This window comes from Varroa destructor, unplaced genomic scaffold (genome assembly GCF_002443255.2).
Source record: "Varroa destructor unplaced genomic scaffold, Vdes_3.0 BEIS01000005.1, whole genome shotgun sequence".
In the NCBI taxonomy this organism is placed as follows: domain Eukaryota; kingdom Metazoa; phylum Arthropoda; class Arachnida; order Mesostigmata; family Varroidae; genus Varroa; species Varroa destructor.
Window position 1 is genome coordinate 10,270,841 of NW_019211458.1, and position 18,059 is coordinate 10,288,899.

The 18,059-nt window shown below is 44.5% G+C and overlaps 1 protein-coding gene and 1 long non-coding RNA gene across 4 annotated transcripts in view; both read left to right on the top strand.

The window, feature by feature from the left end:
* LOC111250896 (uncharacterized) overlaps positions 1-18,059 on the top strand; it is a 149,424-nt gene that overhangs the window by 114,953 nt on the left and 16,412 nt on the right. The gene's annotated exons all lie outside the window — the stretch shown is intronic.
* LOC111250897 (uncharacterized) lies at positions 7,829-16,080 on the top strand. Its single transcript, XR_002673558.2, has 3 exons — positions 7,829-10,098; positions 10,528-10,580; positions 10,960-16,080. It is a non-coding gene; the product is annotated as an uncharacterized LOC111250897 (long non-coding RNA).

Sequence of the window (18,059 nt, forward strand, 5' to 3'; positions counted from 1 at the left end):
GCGGGCTATTAACCCCGTTAACTCTGTTTAGCGCCGTTGGCTTGTCGCGTTTTTGATCGCGCGTTTTCCTTTGGCACACACAGCTGTCGTCGTTGTTGTCCTGTTTTATAGCGCAATGACAAAGACCAAATTATCTCTATAAAGAAGTGTGAAGTTGTCAAGTTGTAACGAAAGTACTTTAAAAGCTCCAAAATGGTTGGCGACAGCGGCGACGACGACAATAACCTGCATGTGCATGACACTTTGTTATTAGTTTGTAACGAGCCGCTTGATTAATTGATTCGATAGAAGATCGTATTTTAATCCATTACCTATTTGTAGGTAACACAGAGGAAAGAATTTTTTATAAGAAGATTTTACCGATCATGTTGACAATCATACAGTTGCTCCAAACTGCACCGGCCAGTCAACTACCCTGCTAATTTTTCTAGGTAGAATTTTCGCTCGGCCTAAGTAAAAACGTTTAGGTAATACCAATATTACCAACGATGTCCTAATAAAATTGCGTTAAGTAATTGTCGCTCCCACGTATAAAAAAATACAGCACTTTTATGGGCACAAATGAGCCTATTATCATAGAAGACATATTGGAAAATAAGCCGAAACGTTATGGCCAACATCTAATACGTAGTAAATACCATCTCGCCTCATGGTCCACATTAACAAAGGGCGACTAACTTGATCGAAAGTGTTCAAAGAACGTTCTAGGTATCGTATCAAAGAACGTACAATCAAAAAATGTATTGCTATTAGTCTAGAGTGCCCAGTCCTGGCTACTTTAGCTAATCCGTATGCAGTGCGTCTCCGTGCTGATCCAAGACGCGTTTTGTAGAACGCAGGTCATAGTATAGTCGTAATCAATTAACAACTTTCTAAATAGCACGCAGACGGCTAAGAAAAACACACGGTAGGTCTATGGGGTCATTTGTTTTGGACCCGAGATTATTCTTTTGTTCACACACACCATTATTATACAAAAGCACTCGGGAACAGTGTCTTGATCGTGCAGAGACATCGAAATGAGTCGGGATAACTTACCAATATCTGCTACCGCTATTTATAAAGACTCGGGACAATGGCTTTTGGAGTAAAGCTTAACTTGCGCTGTAATTCTCGTACATTGTTCACTTGATCTAGCTAGACGCTATAGGGACACGTTGACTTTTTGTTCACATGCATAAAAAGTAATTTAACATACTTTCAAGTTTTATTAAAGTCTTCAGACGGATGCAATTTGCCTTATGAAGTGAACGACGTTGATTATTTAACCTAACCCACTCGTAATTCTGCTAAAGGTCTGTTGTCGATATCGTGGTTAGGATAATTTCGAATATATGACGGATTGAACGTGAATTTTTTTTAAAAAATCACTCAACTGGGGATCAAACCCTTCTAAGCTAGCGCTATTACTCTAGGCCCAATTACACCAGTCAACTTAACGTCGATAACAAACAGACTTTTTCTACATTTTTTATGCGCTAAGTTCATTTTTCCGCAGACGCATTAGCCGTTCATGGAAAGAAGGAACCGAAACATTCGTATAACCCGCTTTGCCGCTAAGCAGTTTCAGTGTCTGATGTCAACATTATGATATGATGCTAATACAAATAACGGCCGTGGTACGACTCAGTCATTCACCAGGCTATTTCTGACGACCAGTTGAAGGACAAAGGCTTTACCAGAACAATTGTCCGCTTTTCTGCTGGTCTGTTTGTCCCAAGTGTTAGACGCAATGCAAACACCGTTTTGTACGCTACCGGATGGACTCACAATTTCGTGCGGGTAGACAAGCTCAGAACAGGAGATCGCGTTTGTCTGAGGCAAAATATAGGCCACAATATGATTTGCTTGATAACAAGGAGCGAACCTTCAAGTTTATTTGAAAAAGATTCTAGTTCAGCTTTATCCCTAGAAAGAAGTGTGATTTTTGTAAAGAAAATATTCCTTGACACTGGTCATCTTTGCAGCCACAGCTTTTTTTTCTTACCTAACGCCTTGCTAAGCACCTCGTATTTAGTTGTTATTTTGGATAGGGTTCTAGAAACTGTCGCAGTAGTTGTCTGTAGCATTAAGCGAAATCTTTTAGGAACGATATGGCCATGTTTTGAAACAATAAGCCGAACAGTTCGCATTACTTGCGACAGACGAAACAACCGTCTTTCATGGAGACGTTTTATTGAGTAGAGATCTCACTTTGCCTAAAAGTAAACCGAATAAAGGGAAAATCAATAGACAAATTCAAATCACCGCTGTTATTAGCATAAACATAATGATGATGATGATTTTGACGCCTGCTTGCTCAATTAATAACTTGAAGTAACTGTACATAGACAAGCAGACAAAATGTTCGTACTGTTTGCCCGAGCGTAAATATGAACCCGGGCATATGAAAGCAGTTATCACACTAGCCAATAAATGGTGTCTTAATAGCTACAAATATCATGCCTAGATAACTTCGAAGGAGCTGATTAGTTTTGGCTGTTTACATTACCAGGTGATTAAATCGAATACTTATTTTATCTCATTATAATCGAGAATAGCCTGATGTCCATGATGGATTCCCAGCAGGCACTTTCCTGCTTCTAACTGACAGATACATTTATATACGATAATATCGAGATTTACTAGTTCGCCTTTCTTGCTCAAGGAATCGTCTCCTTTCTATGGATCACACTGAAATATTTTGCTCACTCGTCTTTTCCTCGCTTGCTTTTTTTCTGTGTGCGCACGCTCAATTCCTGTCAGCGTCTTATCTATGTTTTTTTCATTTTCGACCCTGTGTCGAGTGTTTAATGATTCGTCTACGCGATCCGCCTCCTGCAAAACTCCCAGGCTGGCTGGCTGGCTGATCGGCGTGACCTGCCGGCGAAGCATTCTGGTCCGGTGGACGTCGAGGGTTTGGCGTGTAGTTGGGTCTAAAAGAGGAGTTAGTGGTCACTAGAGAGGCGAAAAAAGGTCGACACGAGGACGTGTCCTCTCTGAAGACGTGTGGCCAGGGCCACAGCAGCGACAGACAAAGGACAAACGACAACCAAGGTCCGGCCGGAAGAAAAGGGATCGTTAGCGGTACATTATTAACGGTTGTTGAACTCCATTTGATGGCTGCAGCCGCTACCGCGGAAAATAAAATTGTCGAAACTTACTCTTCTTAGTATACAGTATAGCTATCTGCTTACGTAGATTAGGTGATAAAATATATGCCATTGTCGTGGCGTTGTCTACTAGAAAACGTGATGTTGATGAATGCTAAAAGAAGAACAACAAGCAATGGGAGGGGTCTGACAAATCACGACAGTTTACGTAGAATGTTGAACTGCCCACACAACAAGTTACTGAATAACAGCAGAACAATTGCCCTTGTCGAATTGCAAGCACGCGTAGATCTCCGATGTCTGAGAACTTAGCAGATTGAAAATGTCTTTGCTGTGTAGGTAAGGATAGTAGATCGAGCGCGAAACAGGTCGCTTTTTGTATTGTGTGTTGATTGACAATGTTACGACCACTACGAATGAACACGATTATATATGTTATTATACGGATAAATGTTATATAAATAGAACGAGCCAAAGATTAACGAAAAAAAGATAGAAATATGAACACATGAAAAGGCACGAGTCGTGGCTCTATGTGTTTATAATGAGGGCGAAGCTTAGAACAAAGGCACTGTTCTCATGTGCGCGCCGATCCGACCGTTTCGACCAACAATGCTGTTCTATCTTTGAATCGTCTGCCTTTCCTCTCGCCGACCGGGTTGATATAAGGACGAAAAAGGACAAACTGAAATTTGCGTACGACTGAAGGGTCGGAAGATCGCAGGTTTGCAGCACCAACGATGAAACTTCGATTTCAAACGATCATGATCTACATTTGCACAAAACGCAAAACATTGTTACCAAAAAAACAAACTTTTCATGTGGAACGTTACGAACGTCCAAGAAACTCTATCATAACAGAAGCATTTTGTATATGTCCGAGTAGTACCAGTAATTGGTAAATGAGCACTTACCAGTGCCAGTCTCACAAAACGAACCCTTAGGTGCCCTTAGGTTAGTCGTTGTAAAATCCGCGGAGAGATTGAAGCAGCCTAAATAGATTCCAAATAAATAGAATCATGTAGTTCATCCGCTTGATGCTGTTCGCGCAGATTACTACTTATGCAATTGTTGAATGAGCACAGTCATCATACCGATAATAGTATATTCACCGTCTACGCTTGTGTCGGTGCTTCTGGATCCCATATGCTATTATCATTGATGATCGTTATTATTACCATTGTTGAGCGTATTTTCATTTCCTTTAAAGTAATAAATCAATGAGCTTAGCTATGGAATACGGCGGCTCAAGTGCGGACGCTGGTCAAGCAGCGTTCAGTGCTGCCGAGCGGTACGCCGCCAGGCGAAAGGGCGCTCTCTAGACGTATAACGCGTCATTATTTTTTATTCCGCTTTTGTTATGTGGTCATCTTCGTTATTCGGTCGTTTTCGGTAGGCGCCGCTTTCTTCTCTGCCCCACGTTTGTTCATCTCTACTCTTCGGTCTGAAGCAGACGTAGAAGCGGCAAAACGTACCAACAGAAAGCGTCTCTGAACGTAAACGAAAAGGGCGAAAAACGAAGACAACACGCATCGATCAAATTTCCGTCGCCGTCGCCGTCGCCGTTATTACCGATGTCGACGCCGTTGAAGCTGTCGTTAGGGACGAAACGGCAACGACTTCGTGCGGCCTGTACCATTAAGTAACCGTTTGAACGTCGGCCATCTAGCGCAGTATCAGTCCGCCAATGAAGATCCGTTGTTGTTGTTGTTGATGATAGCGGCGGCGATGATGATCATGATGCTAAGGTGAACTGACAAGAAATGGCAAAATGGCGAATGAGTACTACTGTTATAGCATTGTGTTTGTTGGCTTGAAAACATCTGCTTCAGCTAAGATGGAAGCAGACCAGAGCAGAGCTCAAACGAATGAAGGATTCCTACAACAGCAGCAGGAATAAATGGACAGAGAACTACATAAAGCAGGCAGGCGATCGAGGAATATAGAGAACGCTATACGTAAACGCGACGCTACAGAATCGAAGATCGTAATAAAGAGGATTGCTGGAGGGAGTCACCGTATTAGCGCAGCGCTACACTCGGGCAGAAAACGCAAACAACGAGCCTACGTCCCGTTTCCGGAGCATCGACAAGAAGTGGGCGTTGTCTGAATGTTGTCGTCTTTCCGCCGGTGGTTGTTTGCTGCTGTTGCTTGAAGTGCCATAGTGGTTTTGGCCTTCGCCATCAACGAATGTAGCAGTTCTCTTGAGCTGTTATTAATTTGCTCTAGCAATTTTCGGTGATAATTATGATTTGGTTTTTTTCTAATTGAAAAACGGTACACAGCTACGGTTCGTCTAAGCGCAATCCAATACGACGCACATAGATGGTTTAAAAATTCTAGACAGAAATATCTGACTAATGAAGTGGTAGTAAAAGCAAGGACGATAATGATGCTCTCAAGTAATCATTGCCTGAAGGATACGTATACTTCGAATTTTTCTAAATTTGCCTTCGTAAATACGCGATTTGGGAAACGCTTGCTCGATCGCCGTCATTAATCCATCCTTCTATACAATGAGGAACAATTAGTCAGTAAATTAGTTGTTACTTAGTTGTATTATCGTCCTATCAGATATTATTGAGAGCAATTGCGGACTGGCAATTGAGGCGGAATGGTATTGCGTGCTATCTATCCATTGGCACCCGTATCCCATCGTCATAATTAGCCATTAGCAAAACTCCGTACCCCTGAACTCCCTGAACTTCCTCACTAGTCATTAACTTATTACAGAATTACAGAGATTGTCTCGGTAATTTCACAGAATGTCTCACAGAATTTGTTCGTGCTCCTTACACGAGCCTCCCCTATTTGTTTTGCTTTATTACATGAAAAAAAATATATAAATTTATGAGGCAGGCGATTGTAGTCTATCGACGGTTCCAGTTGTGTGGGTGGTTCCCCTTGCTCGATCCTATCTACTGTGCATGCTCTATTCTGTAGCGTACCCGTCGCTAACGTCCATATAATTGTGGCTCTGGTTACGGCAATCGCCAGCAGCGCGCTGCTACAAGCATCTGCCCGCGAACATCATCACCGGTAGCGCTCACTTCCATCCGAAATCCTCAGATCTGAAAATAACTACACACCATATTCGTTATTGATCTTAATATTTTTACCGTGTCTCTTACATGACGTAATTAATTCATTCTGACCTAATTCAGTGGTACAGGGTAGGTGAGAGACAATGGATTCGCTACTTAATCCATTGTCTTCGTACGTATCTGTTTACATAATGTCATAGTGACTATTTGTTAGCAATTAGCGTTTGTTTCGCCTGTGCCATTTTCAGGTGAGTCAAGACGAAATACAGGGTTGCTAGCAGAGGAATCACGAACTGGCTTCAAGAATGCTGTTTCGAAGTTGAACTTACTTTAAAACGTTGAGCTAATTGTTTAATATAATATAGCGACAGTGGCTTTCGTCTCCGATGTGCTAATAGCTATAATTTGTGAGACAATCGATTGTCTAGGACTTTACTTGTTAGCTTCTAATCTACCGTAACCATTTTTTCTTCGCGGCATCACCGAGCAGATATAACAGTGACAACTGCTTGTTACCCAAATTGTCTTCACTGTCCTATCCCAGCAAATGGCCTATTCTTCTATCAGAAGTTCAGCGTTCAGCAGAGTTGACTGGCCGATCGAGGTGGTTATTCGGTGATGACTGTTTACTCTGCCAGAACGATGTTGTCAGCTGCCGGCTGTGATCGGGCTAAATTTTCTGAAATGTTCTGACTTCACGCCTTTTTTCTTTTACAACTACTATCTAAAATAGCGGCCGTCCCTTCAGCGCTCGCTAACGGACGAAGTAAGCCTCTTTGGCCTGCTGACGCTGTGTGGTTCCCACAGCAACCGGCGATGATATGATTAGATCGGGCTATTTCAGATCATCAGAGTCAATCCGAAACAACGTGATACATAGCAAGCAAAAAACGACTGGAAGATTACCTATCCCTCTTTGTCTAGCGCAGTTTTCTTTGTCTAGTGTAGTTTTCCCTTTCCACTTTACAAGAAGGAAACAGACGAGACGAAAAACCAACTATGAACAGTATGAAAGCAATGGCTTTGCAGTGCTAACCACATGACCGGGCAGGGAGTTAGAGGAAGGGCGGTTTGTACGTATCTGCAGGCTAGTGCACTGATAGTTTTTAAGGGAACGGTAGCCATCGTAGTGGTTGGCCTATTCGAAAAAGCCGATTTATCCAAGCAAAGTCCGATTAAGAGTTTCATTAACTATAGACAAGCTAACGCTGTTTGTTTGCTCTCACTTACCCTAGTCAGTTTTTAATAAAAAACAGAGAATAAAGGAGCGGTCGTCATGGTGAGAGGTGACACCGGTGGCTGTGGCGATGATGTTGAGAATACTGGTAGTAACAACGGGAAATATAGGTAACTTCTCGGAGTGCTTGCCTGAAGTTTTGGCTATCCTAATATTTGTACCCTAATTTCAACCTATATATTATAGGCTGAAGTTAGGGCACAGGGTAACGATTGGATTAAGCGGACCATTCATTCATCCCTGCACTAGAACCCTGTGAAATGCCCTCTTCATATAATAAGAGCTAAGATCAAAAGACACAACCATATTTCTAATAATCATCATAGTTGCCGATTTGAACAAATTGTTAATAAACGAGGATAGACTTACCCAAACTATATTCACAGTTCATATTCTACTGTTAAAATAACGTCTGTCCTTAATTAATTATTCATATTATATAATATTTCCTTTGGTGGCTACCTTTACAATGGCAGCATTACTAAGTAACGTTCGGTTTTTGCTGTCCAAATCAAGTCTGGACAATCCAGGCGCATCAATGTCTATATTCCCGAACGTTGGAGGGATACATCTATTTTCTCCCCACGTCCCCTTTTTCTTTTGTCATTGTTTTTTGGGTCGCATTATTTTTGCTTGGAAAAGGAGCAGCAGGCCTGCTGCCGCAGCCCTAAAGAAATCCCTTCATCAAAGTTTAACTAAGATCTGAAATAAATTGCCGTATTATTATTAGCTGCTAATATGTAGGATTTGAGCGGTTTCAGAGCTGTAACTGCCTTTGTCACTGGCGGAACGGAAGACTTCGTCATGCCGTACGATTTTCTGGAGATTCCAAACAACAACAACGACAATGCTTTTTGTAACATTGTACACCGAAGCATCCCCTTAGCTCTGGTTAGGTCCTATACTTCGTTGTCTGCCGAAATAACAGCGTACGATGTCGGGAAAAAGCCCGGCCTCTTGTATAATGATGACGGTAATAATGCAGCAAAAGTATTGTGCGTTGACGTATGCTTAGCTTTAAGATCTGGCTCGCATCCGTTCGGCCATCCAATGTCCATCAGCCTCGCTGTTTTATATACTACTCGAAGGGCAAACGCTGTCAATGTCCGCACCCCAGAGCCGAAACATTTTACAAAAGCTTACATTCTAGACACACTATCACAGATGGACATAAGCTTTATACTCCATGAGGTCGCGGTATTCTTGATAATAATATTACTACTATACTACAATAATGGTCAACGTGAAAAATAATACCCGTCTGTTTGAAGCTCGTTTTGGAGATTATGAAGTACACGATTAAATTGATTTTGTACTGCCAGTCGATGATAAATATACCTATCTGCACTATATATTGGTGTGAACCTTTGCTCCTTGCGGTGGAGTCGCGCAGCAACTGATGAGCGACAAGTCATCGATCAGAAGCTGTTCATTACTCCACCCATCGTGCGGCGTTGTAGAACGAACTCTCAATTCTGTATAAGCGAAGTAGACAAACGTAGTGATGATGATGATGATGATGATGATGATGAATAACGTGTGTCTTCATCCATGTTACATCGTTCATCGTGCTTGGTTCATAACGTAAATGCCGCCTGTTTCTGTACTGCAAGCACAATGCTACAAGTAGTTGCGCAATCTTGTCACAATTTTACATTAATACACTCCCAATTAGAACCCAATTATGGTGAAATGATATCGACACGTAGGATTGTTTTTCGCGTCGTTCTTGGTGGGTGAATGAACAAACGATTCGTTTAAATAGACATTAGGTGCTTCAACTGCAATGGAGATGTACAACAATTGTGAGCCATAGCATGCGGGGTGTGGTTCGTTGTTGTGCGCGATTCGCGTTTAATAATGGATAGATCCTAATGAATGGATAACAGCGCCGTGATATCGCGCTTGAGAGCAGAACGAGCCGGCGTCCGCCGCGAATGAGAAACGCTGCTACAGTTGGGTTGTTGGGAATTCGAATAGTGTCAAGACCCGACTAACGACTAGGAGAGGCCTGGCCACGGTGACGGGAGTGGGGACAAAGGAACGGCAATAGTAGACGATTGGGGAAAACAACTTTGCGCGAGTAAGAGGGCGCTGAGTAAGAACGCACAGCAGTTTTAGGCAATCGAAACGATAGGGTCGCGGCGCGCGAGAAACAGCCAAGCAGGGGACGGGAAACGGGAGGGTGAGGCAACGGGGGCTCTGACATAAATCTCGTCCATATTTCATCGGGATCAACGGCGAACGGCGGGAGGGCTCAGCAGCCGTAGCAGAAGCGTTCATTTGGGCAAGCGATCTAGCCATATAGCTATTCAGCACTAGGAAAGTACGCAGAGAGCCTGCCGGCCCCGCGTGTTCGTTTGTTGAATGTCGGCTTCGTTCTTGCTAAGGGTGGGTATGCTCTAGCTAGGGAGGCAGGCAGGTAGCATGTGTTAGCTTTGTCGGCCCTCTCCCTGGAGGTTCGTCCTGTTGGCCGCTCGTGTCTTTCGCTCGGAGTTCCCATCTTGCTCTATGCTTCTAGACAGATCCCTCGCTCGGCGAACAGATCTAGACCGGGGCACCCGGAGGATATGAGAGGAAACTAGAGGTTGTGAGTAGCCGAGGGTGAAAAGGAGAGAAAAGACACAGGCGTAGCTGCTAAGAGTAAAGCTGATCGGACAACACGCGCTCGTTCATTTTCTCCTTGACGACCGTGTTCCTCCATGTCTGCATGCATGTAATAATGGTAAGTGCAACCAGTTAGCCAGCTAATCCAAAGCCCGCTTTGCGCTTCTTCCATCATCATGACGTTTCGTTTCTTGCAACCGATGACCGATTTAGTGAGGCAGCCGCCTCACCCGTTTTCAAATCATACTCTCATTTAATACCCCCACCGCCCCCACTCTCCATGTCTGGTGTCCGCGAATAAAGCCCGCCGAGTTCCCTCTCTCCTAAAGCGATGGTTGCGCCATTCATAGCACGTAAATTGCTTGTCGGCGCAAAACTATACAGGACGTTAGGTTTCTATTCAGTGTTGATTTTCCGCCAACAATGCCCAGCCAATTAGTAGTAATATCTTTAGGTCGCCAGCTAATAGTAAATATATCGCAGCATCTGTATACTTAATAAACGCGTGAATACTAACGAAAATAATTTTCCTGGACTATCACCCTAGGTGTCGTCTGCTATGATGAGGATCCCTTGTTTGCAATATTGAATATCTTCAGGGTAAAATTTCGCTATCTTTGTTTACTGGAAGATATCCACACCGGATGTAATTGCATTTAGACGAGTATTATTCGATATGTGACGATTAATAATTCAAGTCGATACCAAATTATCATAAATAGCATTGAATCTTGTATCGAAGTGTGCCGATAAATTCCAAACGACTAAAAATAAATTAAGCGATGCATACATTTTCTGGGATGATTTTTTTCGAAGCTATTACTCTCTGTAGATGCGTATTTCTCAACCGATCCAAAATGGCACTTCATTATCTTCCTGATACTCTTCACAAAATCTATTTAGTTTTTGAAGCAGCAGCAGCAGCAACATCCCGAAAAATCTGTTGTCATTAAAAGAGCTTTCGCCCTCTCGGTTCCAGTCTGAACGAGCGTCGGAACGAATTTCCCTTTATTTGGTATCAGCAAACAACACAGAGGTGCGGCTGAAGAGAGAGGGCCGTGGAAAGGGCAGTCTTTGGCGGCGCAGGGGTTGGGGAGAGGCAGGGGTAATGAGGTGCACGACATCGAGGCAGCATTGTGGGGGGCAAGTAGAGATCACCTGGGATCGCTATGAGGCTCTTGCCTTCCAGCGGCGGTATTCCTGGACCGTACCTCCTTCCTCGCTCGCGATGCCGGACAAAATTAGAGGTTTGCTGGTGGTAATGTCTGATAGCGAGAGAACGAGATTAGTCTCTTTTTAACTCCTCTCTTTCCTTCGCAATAAAAAAAGTGGCGGACGACTGGTGAGATATAATAAAACAGCCCATTTTGTTGTATAGGCAGATACAGGGATAGTCTAATACAGATAGGCATCACACACACACAGACGTTCTCAGCCTAAATCGATACACGAAGCACACACACACACACAGGCGCATAGGTTTATACAATGCTTTTTACAATGAGCCGATGCAACCAGCCTTTGAGGAGATATATAGTGAAAAAATAAATGAATCAATATTTCGACGACTGACTGAGCTCCAAATACAAAGGCAGTGCTGGAAAAAGTGGTGTCTTTATCTAGTGAGCTGTTATTAGGCTATAGAAAACTGACATGCTGAACGCTACTAAACTACTATATTGAATATTTGTAAATTTTCAATTTTCGCGCTCTTTAGTTGCTTTCCTTTGAACGTAACTATAGTTAATTTAGCAGTGGCAGTTCCTTCAATAGCAGTACTAAGGTAGATAGATGAAGACGATAATGCTGCTGGTGATGATGGTGGGTGTTGGTGGACGTCGAATTTGCAGGCGGTGTTATTCGCGGTGGACATTTCGTTTGTCTGGTCCCGTTAGTTCTGCTACGCTGCCAACAATAATACCGATGGCTCTACTAGTGCATCCCACTGGAAGGGCGCAAGCGAATTGGGCGGGAAGGCGACTACATTGAGGATGATGGGTCTGTCCCAGGCCGGGCGTCCCGGGAGTCGCGACGGGATAATAGGAAAGGGCTTGGATAGGGCATGGGGTTACGGTGGAGGGAATTCAGGATGGGTTGTTCACTGGGGCCTTTATACGGCGGCTGCCGTTCGCTGTTTTGCCTGTAGGCTTAGAGGGAAGGACGCGGCTCGAAGGCTGGGAGTCGCTGTTAGGTCTAACGGCAGGCACCAACTGGACATCACTTTTCCTCGGGAGCAAAGGTACTTAGATAGACAAGCAGGACGCCGTTACCATCGTCGGATAGTAAGAACTGTTGTATAGAAGAGTGCAAAAGGCTATAGAGGAAGGTGCCGTGTGAATAGAAGGGAAATTGTCGAAGAACGAGGCCACTGGAAAACAACCACAGCAGGCCTAGGACAGTGGAAGCTGCTAGGGGGTCGCTAACCACCGCCGCATCCATAAGCCGGCCGCCCGGCCTTTCGCTGCCTTGGCCCCTCACTCGTGTGCATGCGTGCGTTTGCGTTGTAAGCATATCTAAGCAGTCCCTTTCTCCCCTTCATTACTGCGATCAACCGAAGGATTTGGGTGTCTGCCGTAGGTGGCGCCACTATCAGCTTCATAAACTCTAATCGTGCTTTCCAAGCTCGAATCGTTTCGTGAACCAGCCGAGCTACTGTAGCAACTCGCGGCCCCAAAAGGCCAGGCAACTTTGGTTGGTTCAGGTAGAAACATTGCGGGTGTAAGGGTATGGGATCAAGCAATATTCATCACTCTGGGTGCAAATGGGTTAGGTTGGTGCTTGCGCTGTTGCTGCTATATACTTAGGGAATATATAAGACGAGAAGTTGCCGAACGATTGAGTGTTCTCCTCAGTCTAGCACAATCATTGTCGTCGGAAGAAGCATCGAGACAGCGTTGCCACCTCTCCCCTTTTTCCGTGTCGTCAACAGGAAGACCAGCGGAGGCGAACTTCGGGTGAATTGGGCATCGAGTGACAGAATGTTAATCCAGACAGTTAGCAAAAGCCTTATGGGGATGGCGCGCCGACTGACTGCCTGCTTGCGCTGCCACTGCTACAGAAATCCCAGCACCAGGGGCCGGTGGGCCAGAGACTCTTATTAGTGTCCCATCGCTGTTACCACCGCCTCTGTGGCCGTTGCCGAAGCCTCTTCCGTCGGTATTGCCATGGTGTCGTTGTCACCTGCAGCTCCGGTGGCAAAAAGACACTATTTGGGGGCCCTGGCTGCTGACGGTAGTAATGCTGCTGCTGGAGATGCCGTTATGTACGTTTGGCTGTAAATTCACTTTACCCAGTCCTCTGTGCTGTTATTGTTACTGCCCGCAGCACTGCGCCGCACTGATCGCAATTCAGACAATCGATATTTTGTCTATACTATTAGGAAAATAGGAGGACGCAAAGAGGCCTGATAGAAACTGGGTCAGCCGCTCAACAAACAATCAAATTATACGACCTTCATATGAGTCACTGAAAATTGACATAAACACCTTTCACAGTTAATACACAGGGCGGAAGCACAGCATAGTAGAGTTCTTCTCTTGAAATTAGCGAACAAAACTATACATGACTTGATATCTGTATACATATGATACGTAAGACCGATAAATAAGAGCGTTGTTAACTTAGCAATTGGCATTCTGAATAAGATGAGCAATATTGAACAAACGTTTTACGTATATTTGACGTTTCAAACCCACGCTATCTATGTGCTCATAGATTGAACAATGAAAACAATTGCACTGATTATGTTTGTTTGCAGCCTCCCCTGATAATGACTGTGATACGATTTGTAACGGCGGGTAGCTGCTTTACCCTATTTGCCCCTTGCGTACTTTCGGGTAGACGATGAACGAACGGCCGGCGATAGCAGGCCAGGGAAAGCGGTAGCTTCTATTTTTAGCGGAGCATAAGAGGAAGCGAAACAAAAAAGCACACGATTAACTTCAAAATCGTTAACGAATGCCACTTATATATTGGCGCTTACATACCGAGAGCTTCTTCTAGTATCACGGTTTGCCTACGCCACTACCTATCAGCAGCATCAGCATCAGTGGCAGAGGTAGTACCTTGCGCAGATGAGTGAGCCTGCCCCTTGCGTCGTGCTGTGTTATGCGGTGCGCGTACTGTTGCTCCAAGTTTAAACCATACGATAGCTGTGGGTTTCAGCCCCTAGATAGCCTGCCAATGAGCCAATAAGTAAAAAGCCAATTTTGCATCGTTGCTGAATGTCGCCTGCGATTGCTACTTTTTCCTGTTCCGTTCCAGCTGGCTCGGCTTAACACCGACCAATGGGCATGAACAAGCCGTCTTAAAACTGGTTTACTTCGTTTAGTTGCTTGCTTGCGCTCCGGTGGTTCGCGTACTTTCGCTCTCCGTTTGTTACTATACCGCATTCACGTGTACATATGTGTACCTTCTCTGTTTAAACTATGTGCGGCTGCCCGTTGTTTAGCCTGCCCACTTCTGCTATCGCCCTATTTGATCGATAGACTAAATCACAAATACTGTGTGTACCACGATTGTATATACACATTGTACATATATATATACATATATATCACATGTTCGGTGTTTTGTATAACGAGTTCGATGTGCTTCTCCTTAATACCAGACACGTACTTTATGCACCTTTTAAATGTGTACACTGTTCATGTCCTCGACTTAGATACGTTGAGCTTTATTTACCCATATGGTTACCGCTATGACTACGCGCACTCCAGTAAGTTCGAATATGTAGTTTCTGATGACGATAGTATCATTAGTGGAAACTGTGATAACAGCAGCATTAGATCCTTACTACATTTGTGACTGTCGTCCGTCGTTCGGTCATCCGCATAAAGGCTGCGTTCATTTCCTCATTCTTTAAAACGGCAAAGTCCATCGACGAGAGCCGCCGCTGTTGTGCAAATGGCCTGCGTTCTACCGCCATCTTCTCTCCCTAACACGCAACTGTTGTTGTTGATCTTCGACAACATTGCAGTAGCAGCGGCAGAAGAATTGCAACCCTAGCTGTCACAGCCACTGCAGCCGCTGTAGATGCTGTTGGCAGCAAGGCCAGCGGCGAGCAAATCAAAACGGGTGAACGAACGGATGAACTGACCGAGCTTTGCCCACTCGGCTGTTGCCTACACCTCAGTGTGATGGCCGTTGGCTTACTCAAGTGGAGCCGAGTGGTAGTAAGCTAGACCCGGACCGGACAGACGTCAAGCCAGGCAGCAACGGTTGGGGTTGGACAGGGCAAATAGAGGGCTGAGCCGTTGGGCATGAATCTAGATAAGCTTCAAGTCTGTGTGCGTGCGTGCGTATAGCACTGATCGTTCGCCTCCCACCGTCGCTGTCAATGCTGTGAGTAGTGTCCAAGTAGTACCGAACTGAGAGGATATGGTCCCCAGGGAGCCCAGAGAAGGAAGTGGTAGTGGCTATTATGGCCACTGCCGCACTAGCGGCGAATAAAGAAGCTTGCTATGAGAAATACCGCTATCTTCGTCACCAGCATCATCAGTGGTGGCCTGCTATTGTTAACGACAAACACCACGCATACATACAGGCCAGTTTCACACACTCGTCACATCTGCTAAATCGTCGTGACCAACTGCCGTCGACAACATGGTCAAGGCTAAACAATGGGGGGGCGGCAAACGCAAAAAGTATTCGGAACCACTGAACGGACATAAATTTGTGGTCGCCACCCATCACCCAGTCGCCGGCTACCTAGACAAAAATAGAATGGAGACCAGCGAGGTCTCACAATCGTCGACGGACAGGACTGTTGCTATAGTTCAACATAAAACAGGGTCCAGCTTTGATGAGAGAAGCTGAAGAGTCCTTAGGGTCGCATTGTCTCAGACAATTTAGCCCGCAGTCGCAGTGAACAAGTTTTGCGTCCAGATCTCCTTTTATGTGCTAGGAAAGTATTGCTTCTTACAGCAAGCAGGTAGATAGTTGTTGGCCTAGAAGTGCAAAATATAATTTAGCGAAAATACGCAGAGTGGCCAAGTTCTACAAGGCTATGTATATAAAGTTTTTTACGAGTCCAAACATCAATTTAACTTCGATTTGGTCTTTTACCCGTACACCTACCTTCGTCGCTATGATACCTTTGAGAATATAGAAATAGAAGATTAGATCTATCTATCTATCTCGATAGATAGATAGATAGATAGATAGATATATAGTGTACTTGTATAGATAGATAGATAGATAGATAGTGTACTTGTACAGATAGATAGATAGATAGATAGTGTACTTGTATAGACAGATAAATAGTGTACTTGTATATCGTACGATACCATTACATAACACACACCAGAAAGGACGCCGCCTTTGCCCTTCAGTTATGTAAAGGGCACTCTCTTTGCCGCTCAACGAACCAGACGATTTTCCTGTCTTTTTGCCAACAGCTAGCTTATTTACACACTCGTATCGTCTGTGAAACAGAATACATATTGTTATGATCGTTACAAGCCATCATGCTCTAACCTATTCGAGACAACAATAACAGAGCCGTCGTTAACAATGAAGATGCAGGCAAATGTAAAGTTTGCCTAGGCCCCGCAGTCCGTTTTGCTTGAATCAATCAGTCTACAAGTTGGTTGACGAAGTAAAAGATTGCCAGCGAGCACATCATACACCGCTGCTCTCGAAGCCAATCGTTCCCCCGATGACGGTGATACTCCAAAATAGATACCGGAGAACAAGCCGGTGTCCACGAACGGTATACTCTGCCGTTGGGCGGAGACGCTCTCTGACTTCACACCGTGACTATAAAAGCGAAAAGTGTACACCTCATTTGTCCCTCCCTTATCCCGTTACTCTTCTTCTTGTTCTTGAACTTCTTCATGTAGCCTCCAACACCCGTCAGTGCCCCTACTCCCCACCCTCTCTCTTTTCCCCTGTGTACAATTAAAAAGAAGCAGAAGAGACATAGCTGCGCCCAGCCAGTGCGAGGGGGAAGTCAAAAAACAGCGGAGAAATTGAGAAGCCGAGAAGGTATGTGGCTGGCTGATAGGAGCGGAGGGAGGATGGGAAAGGAGGCTTGACGATGAGAGCGATTTGTGTAGGTGGGATGGTGAGAAAGGGGCTTTAATTGGAGGAGGAGGAGGAGGAGTCCGCGGGAAGGTAGCTTAACAGTGAAATACCCTAGGATGGACAGGTAGGAGAAGCTGAGTGGACAGCTGAGTGGTTGCAATGAAGGTAGCCTACGCACTCCTAGGCTCAGTGCGTAGAAGGCCGCTGGCGAATAAGGCTGGCTACTATCTCCATTATCGCCACTAATTCTAGTATTATACTAGATGCTAAAACGGGTATTGGCGGCGGCAACAAGTAGAGAACTGAAGTAGGTAAAGGTAAAAAACGGATGGAACATACGCGAGCAAGAAAACATAATTTGACGGACGGAGAAAAGCAAATGCTTGCAGAAAGCGTCACAAAAGGACAAAAAGGCAGAAATTTATCTCGTAAGCGTGACGGACACAAAAAGGATCCAAAGGACGACGTCAACGAAGCTGCCGTTGGTGAGAGTAGCTCCAGTCGTGCCGGATGCTCTTCTCTGCCGAGACCTACCCAGCCAGGCAGCTGCCCGACGTCCCTCTCTATGTCCTATCTGTTGTCTCCTGAGTGCGCTACTACTGAATTCGCCTTGTTAAATAGGAACAGATAAAAAGGCATAAAGTTAGATGCTAATTGATTTGACTTCCGAGTGAAAATGCCGAAAGAAAGAGGGTGAACGTGGAAGCAGGAAACGGCTAGAAATAAAGATACATTTTTACGGCTTTTTTTTTTAATAGAGATGCCCTATTATTTTTCAGAGGCATAGTGTAATCTAGATTGTTGTCACGTACAAATAATATCTAGTTAATAATATCTAGTACTGCAATTTACTGTTAGTCCTTGCTATAGTAGTGTAAACATTTTTCAAGTATGTTGGTATATTGGTCGCTATATAGGTTTCTGTTTATAACGTTACTAACGACAATGCATATACACTAGGCTGACACGCTAGGGCGCCATGCTCTAAACCAGGGGAACGAAGAAGCCTTTTTATGATTACGTAACGGGCGGAAGAGATCAGTTGGGAGAAAA